Consider the following 12,303-nt stretch of genomic DNA (forward strand, 5'->3'; position numbering starts at 1 on the left):
CTAGTTCTGGTGTCTCATCTGAGTACCGTGATGTTGCTGTAGAACAGCTGTGCTGCCATCCTTATGTAAATGAGCAGAGGAAGAGAGAGACCTATTAAGGTGACGGCACATTCATCTAGTGCTGGTGTCTCATCTGAGTACCGTGATGTTGCTGTAGAACAGCTGTGCTGCCATCCTTATGTAAATGAGCAGAAGAAGAGAGACCTATTAAGGTGACGGCACATTCATCTAGTGCTGGTGCCTCATCTGAGTACCGTGATGTTGCTGTAGAACAGCTGTGCTACCATCCTTATGTAAATGATCAGAGGAAGAGACTTATTAAGGTGAAGGCACATTCATCTAGTGCTGGTGTCTCATCTGAGTACTGTGATGTTGCTGTAGAACAGCTGTGCAGCCATCCTTATGTAAATGATCAGAGAGTGAAGGCACATTCATCTAGTGCTGGTGTCTCATCTGAGTACTGTGATGTTGCTGTAGAACAGCTGTGCTGCCATCCTTATGTAAATGACCAGAGGAAGAGAGAGACCTATTAAGGTGAAGGCACATTCATCTAGTGCTGGTGTCTCATCTGAGTACCGTGATGTTGCTGTAGAACAGCTGTGCTACCATCCTTATGTAAATGATCAGAGGAAGAGAGACCTATTAAGGTGACGGCACATTCATCTAGTGCTGGTGCCTCATCTGAGTACTGTGATGTTGCTGTAGAACAGCTGTGCTGCAATCCTTATGTAAATGAGCAAAGGAAGAGAGAGACCTATTAAGGTGAAGGCACATTCATCTAGTGCTGGTGTCTCATCTGAGTACCGTGATGTTGCTGTAGAACAGCTGTGCTGCCATCCTTATGTAAATGAGCAGAGGAAGAGAGAGACCTATTAAGGTGAAGGCACATTCATCTAGTGCTGGTGCCTCATCTGAGTACCGTGATGTTGCTGTAGAACAGCTGTGCTGCAATCCTTATGTAAATGATCAGAGAGTGAAGGCACATTCATCTAGTGCTGGTGTCTCATCTGAGTACCGTGATGTTGCTGTAGAACAGCTGTGCTGCAATCCTTATGTAAATGAGCCGAGGAAGAGAGACCTATTAAGGTGAAGGCACATTCATCTAGTGCTGGTGTCTCATCTGAGTACCGTGATGTTGCTGTAGAACAGCTGTGCTGCCATCCTTATGTAAATGAGCAGAGGAAGAGAGACCTATTAAGGTGAAGGCACATTCATCTAGTGCTGGTGTCTCATCTGAGTACCGTGATGTTGCTGTAGAACAGCTGTGCTGCCATCCTTATGTAAATGACCAGAGGAAGAGAGAGACTTATTAAGGTGAAGGCACATTCATCTAGTGCTGGTGCCTCATCTGAGTACCGTGATGTTGCTGTAGAACAGCTGTGCTACCATCCTTATGTAAATGAGCAGAGGAAGAGAGACCTATTAAGGTGAAGGCACATTCATCTAGTGCTGGTGCCTCATCTGAGTACCGTGATGTTGCTGTAGAACAGCTGTGCTACCATCCTTATGCAAATGAGCAGAGGAAGAGAGACCTATTAAGGTGAAGGCACATTCATCTAGTGCTGGTGTCTCATCTAAGTACAGTGATGTTGCTGTAGAACAGCTGTGCTGCCATCCTTATGTAAATGATCAGAGGAAGAGAGAGACCTATTAAGGTGAAGGCACATTCATCTAGTGCTGGTGCCTCATCTGAGTACCGTGATGTTGCTGTAGAACAGCTGTGCTGCCATCCTTATGTAAATGAGCAGAGGAAGAGAGACTTATTAAGGTGACGGCACATTCATCTAGTGCTGGTGTCTCATCTGAGTACCGTGATGTTGCTGTAGAACAGCTGTGCTACCATCCTTATGTAAATGAGCAGAGGAAGAGAGACCTATTAAGATGAAGGCACATTCATCTAGTGCTGGTGTCTCATCTGAGTACCGTGATGTTGCTGTAGAACAGCTGTGCTGCAATCCTTATGTAAATGAGCAGAGGAAGAGAGAGACCTATTAAGGTGAAGGCACATTCATCTAGTGCTGGTGCCTCATCTGAGTACCGTGATGTTGCTGTAGAACAGCTGTGCTGCCATCCTTATGTAAATGAGCAGAGGAAGAGAGACCTATTAAGGTGACGGCACATTCATCTAGTGCTGGTGTCTCATCTGAGTACCGTGATGTTGCTGTAGAACAGCTGTGCTGCCATCCTTATGTAAATGAGCAGAGGAAGAAAGAGACCTATTAAGGTGACGGCACATTCATCTAGTGCTGGTGCCTCATCTGAGTACCGTGAGGTTGCTGTAGAACAGCTCTGCTACCATCCTTATGTAAATGATCAGAGGAAGAGAGAGACCTATTAAGGTGAAGGCACATTCATCTAGTGCTGGTGTCTCATCTGAGTACCGTGATGTTGCTGTAGAACAGCTGTGCTGCCATCCTTATGTAAATGAGCAGAAGAAGAGAGAGACCTATTAAGGTGAAGGCACATTCATCTAGTGCTGGTGCCTCATCTGAGTACCGTGATGTTGCTGTAGAACAGCTGTGCTGCCATCCTTATGTAAATGATCAGAGGAAGAGAGACCTATTAAGGTTAAGGCACATTCATCTAGTGCTGGTGTCTCATCTGAGTACCGTGATGTTGCTGTAGAACAGCTGTGCTACCATCCTTATGTAAATGAGCAGAGGAAGAGAGACCTATTAAGATGAAGGCACATTCATCTAGTGCTGGTGTCTCATCTGAGTACCGTGATGTTGCTGTAGAACAGCTGTGCTACCATCCTTATGTAAATGAGCAGAGGAAGAGAGACCTATTAAGGTGAAGGCACATTCATCTAGTGCTGGTGCCTCATCTGAGTACTGTGATGTTGCTGTAGAACAGCTGTGCTGCCATCCTTATGTAAATGAGCAGAGGAAGAGAGAGACCTATTAAGGTGAAGGCACATTCATCTAGTGCTGGTGTCTCATCTGAGTACCGTGATGTTGCTGTAGAACAGCTGTGCTACCATCCTTATGTAAATGAGCAGAGGAAGAGAGACCTATTAAGGTGAAGGCACATTCATCTAGTGCTGGTGTCTCATCTGAGTACCGTGATGTTGCTGTAGAACAGCTGTGCTACCATCCTTATGTAAATGAGCAGAGGAAGAGAGACCTATTAAGGTGAAGGCACATTCATCTAGTGCTGGTGTCTCATCTGAGTACCGTGATGTTGCTGTAGAACAGCTGTGCTACCATCCTTATGTAAATGAGCAGAGGAAGAGAGACCTATTAAGGTGAAGGCACATTCATCTAGTGCTGGTGTCTCATCTGAGTACCGTGATGTTGCTGTAGAACAGCTGTGCTGCCATCCTTATGTAAATGACCAGAGGAAGAGAGAGACCTATTAAGGTGAAGGCACATTCATCTAGTGCTGGTGCCTCATCTGAGTACCGTGATGTTGCTGTAGAACAGCTGTGCTACCATCCTTATGTAAATGAGCAGAGGAAGAGAGACCTATTAAGGTGAAGGCACATTCATCTAGTGCTGGTGTCTCATCTGAGTACCGTGATGTTGCTGTAGAACAGCTGTGCTGCCATCCTTATGTAAATGAGCAGAGGAAGAGAGAGACCTATTAAGATGAAGGCACATTCATCTAGTGCTGGTGTCTCATCTGAGTACCGTGATGTTGCTGTAGAACAGCTGTGCTGCCATCCTTATGTAAATGATCAGAGGAAGAGAGAGACCTATTAAGGTGAAGGCACATTCATCTAGTGCTGGTGTCTCATCTGAGTACCGTGATGTTGCTGTAGAACAGCTGTGCTGCCATCCTTATGTAAATGAGCAGAGGAAGAGAGACCTATTAAGGTAAAGGCACATTCATCTAGTGCTGGTGTCTCATCTGAGTACCGTGATGTTGCTGTAGAACAGCTGTGCTGCCATCCTTATGTAAATGAGCAGAGGAAGAGAGAGACCTATTAAGATGAAGGCACATTCATCTAGTGCTGGTGTCTCATCTGAGTACCGTGATGTTGCTGTAGAACAGCTGTGCTGCCATCCTTATGTAAATGACCAGAGGAAGAGAGAGACTTATTAAGGTGACGGCACATTCATCTAGTGCTGGTGTCTCATCTGAGTACCGTGATGTTGCTGTAGAACAGCTGTGCTGCCATCCTTATGTAAATGAGCAGAGGAAGAGAGAGACCTATTAAGGTGAAGGCACATTCATCTAGTGCTGGTGTCTCATCTGTGTACCGTGATGTTGCTGTAGAACAGCTGTGCTGCCATCCTTATGTAAATGAGCAGAGGAAGAGAGAGACCTATTAAGGTGAAGGCACATTCATCTAGTGCTGGTGTCTCATCTGAGTACCGTGATGTTGCTGTAGAACAGCTGTGCTGCCATCCTTATGTAAATGAGCAGAGGAAGAGAGAGACCTATTAAGATGAAGGCACATTCATCTAGTGCTGGTGTCTCATCTGAGTACCGTGATGTTGCTGTAGAACAGCTGTGCTGCCATCCTTATGTAAATGAGCAGAGGAAGAAAGAGACCTATTAAGGTGAAGGCACATTCATCTAGTGCTGGTGTCTCATCTGAGTACTGTGATGTTGCTGTAGAACAGCTGTGCTACCATCCTTATGTAAATGAGCAGAGGAAGAGAGACCTATTAAGGTGAAGGCACATTCATCTAGTGCTGGTGCCTCATCTGAGTACCGTGATGTTGCTGTAGAACAGCTGTGCTACCATCCTTATGTAAATGAGCAGAGGAAGAGAGACCTATTAAGGTGAAGGCACATTCATCTAGTGCTGGTGCCTCATCTGAGTACCGTGATGTTGCTGTACAACAGCTGTGCTGCCATCCTTATGTAAATGACCAGAGGAAGAGAGACCTATTAAGGTGACGGCACATTCATCTAGTGCTGGTGTCTCATCTGAGTACCGTGATGTTGCTGTAGAACAGCTGTGCTGCCATCCTTATGTAAATGAGCAGAGGAAGAGAGAGACCTATTAAGGTAAAGGCACATTCATCTAGTGCTGGTGTCTCATCTGAGTACCGTGATGTTGCTGTAGAACAGCTGTGCTACCATCCTTATGTAAATGACCAGAGGAAGAGAGAGACCTATTAAGGTGAAGGCACATTCATCTAGTACTGGTGCCTCATCTGAGTACTGTGATGTTGCTGTAGAACAGCTGTCCTGCCATCCTTATGTAAATGAGCAGAGGAAGAGAGACCTATTAAGGTGACGGCACATTCATCTAGTGCTGGTGTCTCATCTGAGTACCGTGATGTTGCTGTAGAACAGCTGTGCTGCCATCCTTATGTAAATGAGCAGAGGAAGAGAGACCTATTAAGGTGACGGCACATTCATCTAGTGCTGGTGCCTCATCTGAGTACCGTGATGTTGCTGTAGAACAGCTGTGCTACCATCCTTATGTAAATGAGCAGAGGAAGAGAGACCTATTAAGGTGAAGGCACATTCATCTAGTGCTGGTGTCTCATCTGAGTACTGTGATGTTGCTGTAGAACAGCTGTGCAGCCATCCTTATGTAAATGAGCAGAGGAAGAGAGACCTATTAAGGTGAAGGCACATTCATCTAGTGCTGGTGTCTTATCTGAGTACCGTGATGTTGCTGTACAACAGCTGTGCTGCCATCCTTATGTAAATGAGCAGAGGAAGAGAGACCTATTAAGGTGAAGGCACATTCATCTAGTGCTGGTGTCTCATCTGAGTACCGTGATGTTGCTGTAGAACAGCTGTGCTGCCATCCTTATGTAAATGAGCAGAGGAAGAGAGAGACCTATTAAGGTGAAGGCACATTCATCTAGTGCTGGTGCCTCATCTGAGTACCGTGATGTTGCTGTAGAACAGCTGTGCTGCCATCCTTATGTAAATGAGCAGAGGAAGAGAGAGACCTATTAAGGTGAAGGCACATTCATCTAGTGCTGGTGTCTCATCTGAGTACCGTGATGTTGCTGTAGAACAGCTGTGCTGCCATCCTTATGTAAATGATCAGAGGAAGAGAGAGACCTATTAAGGTGAAGGCACATTCATCTAGTGCTGGTGTCTTATCTGAGTACCGTGATGTTGCTGTACAACAGCTGTGCTGCCATCCTTATGTAAATGAGCAGAGGAAGAGAGACCTATTAAGGTGAAGGCACATTCATCTAGTGCTGGTGCCTCATCTGAGTACCGTGATGTTGCTGTAGAACAGCTGTGCTACCATCCTTATGTAAATGAGCAGAGGAAGAGAGAGACCTATTAAGGTGAAGGCACATTCATCTAGTGCTGGTGTCTCATCTGAGTACTGTGATGTTGCTGTAGAACAGCTGTGCTACCATCCTTATGTAAATGAGCAGAGGAAGAGAGAGACCTATTAAGGTGAAGGCACATTCATCTAGTTCTGGTGTCTCATCTGAGTACCGTGATGTTGCTGTAGAACAGCTGTGCTGCCATCCTTATGTAAATGAGCAGAGGAAGAGAGAGACCTATTAAGGTGACGGCACATTCATCTAGTGCTGGTGTCTCATCTGAGTACCGTGATGTTGCTGTAGAACAGCTGTGCTGCCATCCTTATGTAAATGAGCAGAAGAAGAGAGACCTATTAAGGTGAAGGCACATTCATCTTGTGCTGGTGCCTCATCTGAGTACCGTGATGTTGCTGTAGAACAGCTGTGCTACCATCCTTATGTAAATGATCAGAGGAAGAGACTTATTAAGGTGAAGGCACATTCATCTAGTGCTGGTGTCTCATCTGAGTACTGTGATGTTGCTGTAGAACAGCTGTGCAGCCATCCTTATGTAAATGATCAGAGAGTGAAGGCACATTCATCTAGTGCTGGTGTCTCATCTGAGTACTGTGATGTTGCTGTAGAACAGCTGTGCTGCCATCCTTATGTAAATGACCAGAGGAAGAGAGAGACCTATTAAGGTGAAGGCACATTCATCTAGTGCTGGTGTCTCATCTGAGTACCGTGATGTTGCTGTAGAACAGCTGTGCTACCATCCTTATGTAAATGAGCAGAGGAAGAGAGAGACCTATTAAGGTAAAGGCACATTCATCTAGTGCTGGTGTCTCATCTGAGTACCGTGATGTTGCTGTAGAACAGCTGTGCTACCATCCTTATGTAAATGATCAGAGGAAGAGAGACCTATTAAGGTGACGGCACATTCATCTAGTGCTGTTGCCTCATCTGAGTACTGTGATGTTGCTGTAGAACAGCTGTGCTGCAATCCTTATGTAAATGAGCAAAGGAAGAGAGAGACCTATTAAGGTGAAGGCACATTCATCTAGTGCTGGTGTCTCATCTGAGTACCGTGATGTTGCTGTAGAACAGCTGTGCTGCCATCCTTATGTAAATGAGCAGAGGAAGAGAGAGACCTATTAAGGTGAAGGCACATTCATCTAGTGCTGGTGCCTCATCTGAGTACCGTGATGTTGCTGTAGAACAGCTGTGCTGCAATCCTTATGTAAATGATCAGAGAGTGAAGGCACATTCATCTAGTGCTGGTGTCTCATCTGAGTACCGTGATGTTGCTGTAGAACAGCTGTGCTGCAATCCTTATGTAAATGAGCCGAGGAAGAGAGACCTATTAAGGTGAAGGCACATTCATCTAGTGCTGGTGTCTCATCTGAGTACCGTGATGTTGCTGTAGAACAGCTGTGCTGCCATCCTTATGTAAATGAGCAGAGGAAGAGAGACCTATTAAGGTGAAGGCACATTCATCTAGTGCTGGTGTCTCATCTGAGTACCGTGATGTTGCTGTAGAACAGCTGTGCTGCCATCCTTATGTAAATGACCAGAGGAAGAGAGAGACCTATTAAGGTGAAGGCACATTCATCTAGTGCTGGTGCCTCATCTGAGTACCGTGATGTTGCTGTAGAACAGCTGTGCTACCATCCTTATGCAAATGAGCAGAGGAAGAGAGACCTATTAAGGTGAAGGCACATTCATCTAGTGCTGGTGTCTCATCTGAGTACCGTGATGTTGCTGTAGAACAGCTGTGCTGCCATCCTTATGTAAATGATCAGAGGAAGAGAGAGACCTATTAAGGTGAAGGCACATTCATCTAGTGCTGGTGCCTCATCTGAGTACCGTGATGTTGCTGTAGAACAGCTGTGCTGCCATCCTTATGTAAATGAGCAGAGGAAGAGAGACTTATTAAGGTGACGGCACATTCATCTAGTGCTGGTGTCTCATCTGAGTACCGTGATGTTGCTGTAGAACAGCTGTGCTACCATCCTTATGTAAATGAGCAGAGGAAGAGAGACCTATTAAGATGAAGGCACATTCATCTAGTGCTGGTGTCTCATCTGAGTACCGTGATGTTGCTGTAGAACAGCTGTGCTGCAATCCTTATGTAAATGAGCAGAGGAAGAGAGAGACCTATTAAGATGAAGGCACATTCATCTAGTGCTGGTGTCTCATCTGAGTACCGTGATGTTGCTGTAGAACAGCTGTGCTGCAATCCTTATGTAAATGAGCAGAGGAAGAGAGAGACCTATTAAGGTGAAGGCACATTCATCTAGTGCTGGTGCCTCATCTGAGTACCGTGATGTTGCTGTAGAACAGCTGTGCTGCCATCCTTATGTAAATGAGCAGAGGAAGAGAGACCTATTAAGGTGACGGCACATTCATCTAGTGCTGGTGTCTCATCTGAGTACCGTGATGTTGCTGTAGAACAGCTGTGCTGCCATCCTTATGTAAATGAGCAGAGGAAGAAAGAGACCTATTAAGGTGACGGCACATTCATCTAGTGCTGGTGCCTCATCTGAGTACCGTGAGGTTGCTGTAGAACAGCTCTGCTACCATCCTTATGTAAATGATCAGAGGAAGAGAGAGACCTATTAAGGTGAAGGCACATTCATCTAGTGCTGGTGTCTCATCTGAGTACCGTGATGTTGTTGTAGAACAGCTGTGCTGCCATCCTTATGTAAATGAGCAGAAGAAGAGAGAGACCTATTAAGGTGAAGGCACATTCATCTAGTGCTGGTGCCTCATCTGAGTACCGTGATGTTGCTGTAGAACAGCTGTGCTGCCATCCTTATGTAAATGATCAGAGGAAGAGAGACCTATTAAGGTTAAGGCACATTCATCTAGTGCTGGTGTCTCATCTGAGTACCGTTATGTTGCTGTAGAACAGCTGTGCTGCCATCCTTATGTAAATGAGCAGAGGAAGAGAGACCTATTAAGGTGAAGGCACATTCATCTAGTGCTGGTGCCTCATCTGAGTACCGTAATGTTGCTGTAGAACAGCTGTGCTGCAATCCTTATGTAAATGAGCAGAGGAAGAGAGACCTATTAAGGTGAAGGCACATTCATCTAGTGCTGGTGTCTCATCAGAGTTTTGTGATGTCGTCAGTGTGGTTCTTTGACCGTGTAAGAGATATTTCTTAGCTTCTCTATGGATCATATCTATTGATATGAGTATAGATTCATTAATTTTATCTTGCTTACTGTAACGGTACCAACACGATACCAAGGGTTAACACCAGGGAACAAAGTCCTGAATATGGGATCAGCAACTCACAACCCAGCCAGTTTTCAGGTTTAAAACAGAATGATATTTATTAAAAGGCTATGCCTAGTATTTATGCAGGTCTGACCCCCCAGATGGGGGGTTGAAAGAATGTTGTACATTAGATGGAGGGACCACACCCTTGGACAGGCCACAATAGAATCACATTACTTTACTTAGGCAGATAACAACTTAAACACAAGACACATTTGGCTTTTCTTATCACCTAGGCGTCTGCTCTCTGAGGGTGATTAAACAATGGACTGTTTATCACTAACTTTAATGACAGTGCACAATAGCTGAGGCTAGTAACCTTGTCGTTCAAGAATAGTTTCTTAAAGCTGAACACAGTTAACTCCTTCAGTACTGACAGAAGGGTCTGTCACATCTACATAGCGCACAATACAGCCTATAGACAACCTTTCTTACATTATAGTCCAGAAGTGGCTAGGTTTGCCACAATGCTCCCCCCAGAACCAAGCCGGCATACACAGTCTGATCCCAACGGATCGGCTTGGGGATGTCCGGGGAAGTACTCACAGATCACTTTTCAAGTTCAGTTTGTCTGGACAACCCGTCGGCGTTACCGTTTTGTTTCCCTGGGCGGTAATGGATTGTAAAGTCGAAGGGCTGCAGCGCCAAACTCCAGCGCAGCAGCCTGGCATTGTCCCCGGCCACACGGTTCAGCCACACCAACGGGTTGTGATCTGTGAGTAAGGAAAAAGTTTGTCCATACAGGTACGGCTGCAACTTTTTGAGGGCCCACACCACGGCCAGGCATTCTTTTTTGATGGCGGCGTAGCTTACTTCACGGGGCAACAACTTTCGGCTCAAGTAAGCTTCGGGGTGCCTAGTGGCGTAGTCCACCACGGTTAAAATGTACCTCTTCCCGGAGGGACTGGGCTTTGGGTAGTCACAGGGTTAACATCAGCGGGACCCATTTGAGCATAGGCAGAGACAAGGGGGGCCAAGTAATTTCCAAGGAGAACATCAGCAGGTAAGTCCTTCTTGACCCCCACATTCACAGGTCTAGCGCCCACTCCCCAATCCAAATGTACCCTGGCAACAGGTAGGCGGAACACAGTGCCCCCTGCTACCCTCACAGCCACAGTGTCTCCAGTGTGCTGTTTCTCAGACACCAAGTTCTCTTGAAGCAAGGTCATGGTAGCACCAGTATCCCGTAGACCACTGACCTCCTTCCCATTCACTTTAACCCGTTGCCAGTTATTCCAGTGGGCAGCTTGCACGGGGTCTGCTTCATGTAGGCTGCCCCAGCATTCTGGCGCCTCTACGTAGCGGGCCGCAGGCTGAGGATTATGTGGGATTCTGCCGGCGGGTCTTCTCCAGGACTGTGCTTGATTCGCTGCGTTTAGGGGACACTCTGGTCTTTTGTGCCCTAGTTGCTTACATCCAAAGCACCGAATAGGTTGTGAGTAGCCCCGCGAACTGAACCGGGCTCTCTGAGGGTAGTTCGTGGCCGGAGGCCGTGTGGTATAGCGGTGCGCCGGGGGCTGGTAACTGGCAGCTGCTGGGGTGACTGGGGGTCTGTACTCCACTCTAGCAGTGGGCAATCGGTATACCGCTCCCCCTGCCCCTCGTACTGCCACGGATCCGCCAGTGTGTGCTGTATCCGGCACCAAATGGGGAGCTATCAGGGTTAAAGTAGCTCCCGAATCCCGAAGTCCCTGGACCTCCTTCCATCTTAGTCAGTATTGTAGTAATCCCCCTCTTCCTGAGGTTACTGGCTTGTGTAGTTGCTCTTCTGGGCGATAAGGTTCATTCCGTCGCTTGCCACCAATTGTAACGGTACCAACACGATACCAAGGGTTAACACCAGGGAACAAAGTCCTGAATATGGGATCAGCAACTCACAACCCAGCCAGTTTTCAGGTTTAAAACAGAATGATATTTATTAAAAGGCTATGCCTAGTATTTATGCAGGTCTGACCCCCCAGATGGGGGGTTGAAAGAATGTTGTACATTAGATGGAGGGACCACACCCTTGGACAGGCCACAATAGAATCACATTACTTTACTTAGGCAGATAACAACTTAAACACAAGACACATTTGGCTTTTCTTATCACCTAGGCGTCTGCTCTCTGAGGGTGATTAAACAATGGACTGTTTATCACTAACTTTAATGACAGTGCACAATAGCTGAGGCTAGTAACCTTGTCGTTCAAGAATAGTTTCTTAAAGCTGAACACAGTTAACTCCTTCAGTACTGACAGAAGGGTCTGTCACATCTACATAGTGCACAATACAGGCTATAGACAACCTTTCTTACATTATAGTCCAGAAGTGGCTAGGTTTGCCACACTTACTTATCAGGAATTAAGTGTGACTCTTCTTACTAAATCTTAGCAAGGACTGATTGTATACACATTCTCACACACACTCTTACTGTTCATAGTCTCCTCACCTAGGTGGCAGTTGTGTACCCAGATTCTGTGCCCATCATATTTACAGTTGCATTTCATGGCGTTATTGGTAAAATCACTCTCTGCAACCTCAAAATTTGGGTTTATGACAACCTAGGAGTAAGCGAAACAGTTACTGAGGGGGAAAGTCACAAGTAAGGTAAGTGAGGATGTGAGAGTGGGGAGTGTGAGAGAGTGATCATGGGAAGAGTGGAGAGAGAGTGAGAATTGTGAGAGTGGGGAGAGAATGAGGAGAGAGTGTTAAAGGGAATGAGAATGGGGAGAGACTGTGAGAAAGGGAGTGAGAATGGGGAGAGAGTGAGAATGGGGATAGAGTGTAAGAGGGAGTGAGAATGGGCAGAGTGTGTGAAAGAGTGAGAATGCGGAGAGTGTGTGAAAGAGTGAGCATGCGG

General features: G+C 46.2%; 1 long non-coding RNA gene across 1 annotated transcript in view; it reads right to left on the reverse strand.

The window, feature by feature from the left end:
* The window catches only part of LOC128650463 (uncharacterized), a 33,681-nt gene extending 21,637 nt beyond the window's left edge, over positions 1-12,044 (reverse strand). The window contains exon 1 of the long non-coding RNA XR_008400767.1: positions 11,893-12,044. This is a non-coding gene — a long non-coding RNA (uncharacterized LOC128650463). The remainder of the gene's footprint in view (positions 1-11,892) is intronic.
* Between the last annotated feature and the right edge of the window lie 259 nt (positions 12,045-12,303).

Source organism: Bombina bombina, chromosome 2, assembly GCF_027579735.1.
Source record: "Bombina bombina isolate aBomBom1 chromosome 2, aBomBom1.pri, whole genome shotgun sequence".
In the NCBI taxonomy this organism is placed as follows: Eukaryota; Metazoa; Chordata; class Amphibia; order Anura; family Bombinatoridae; genus Bombina; species Bombina bombina.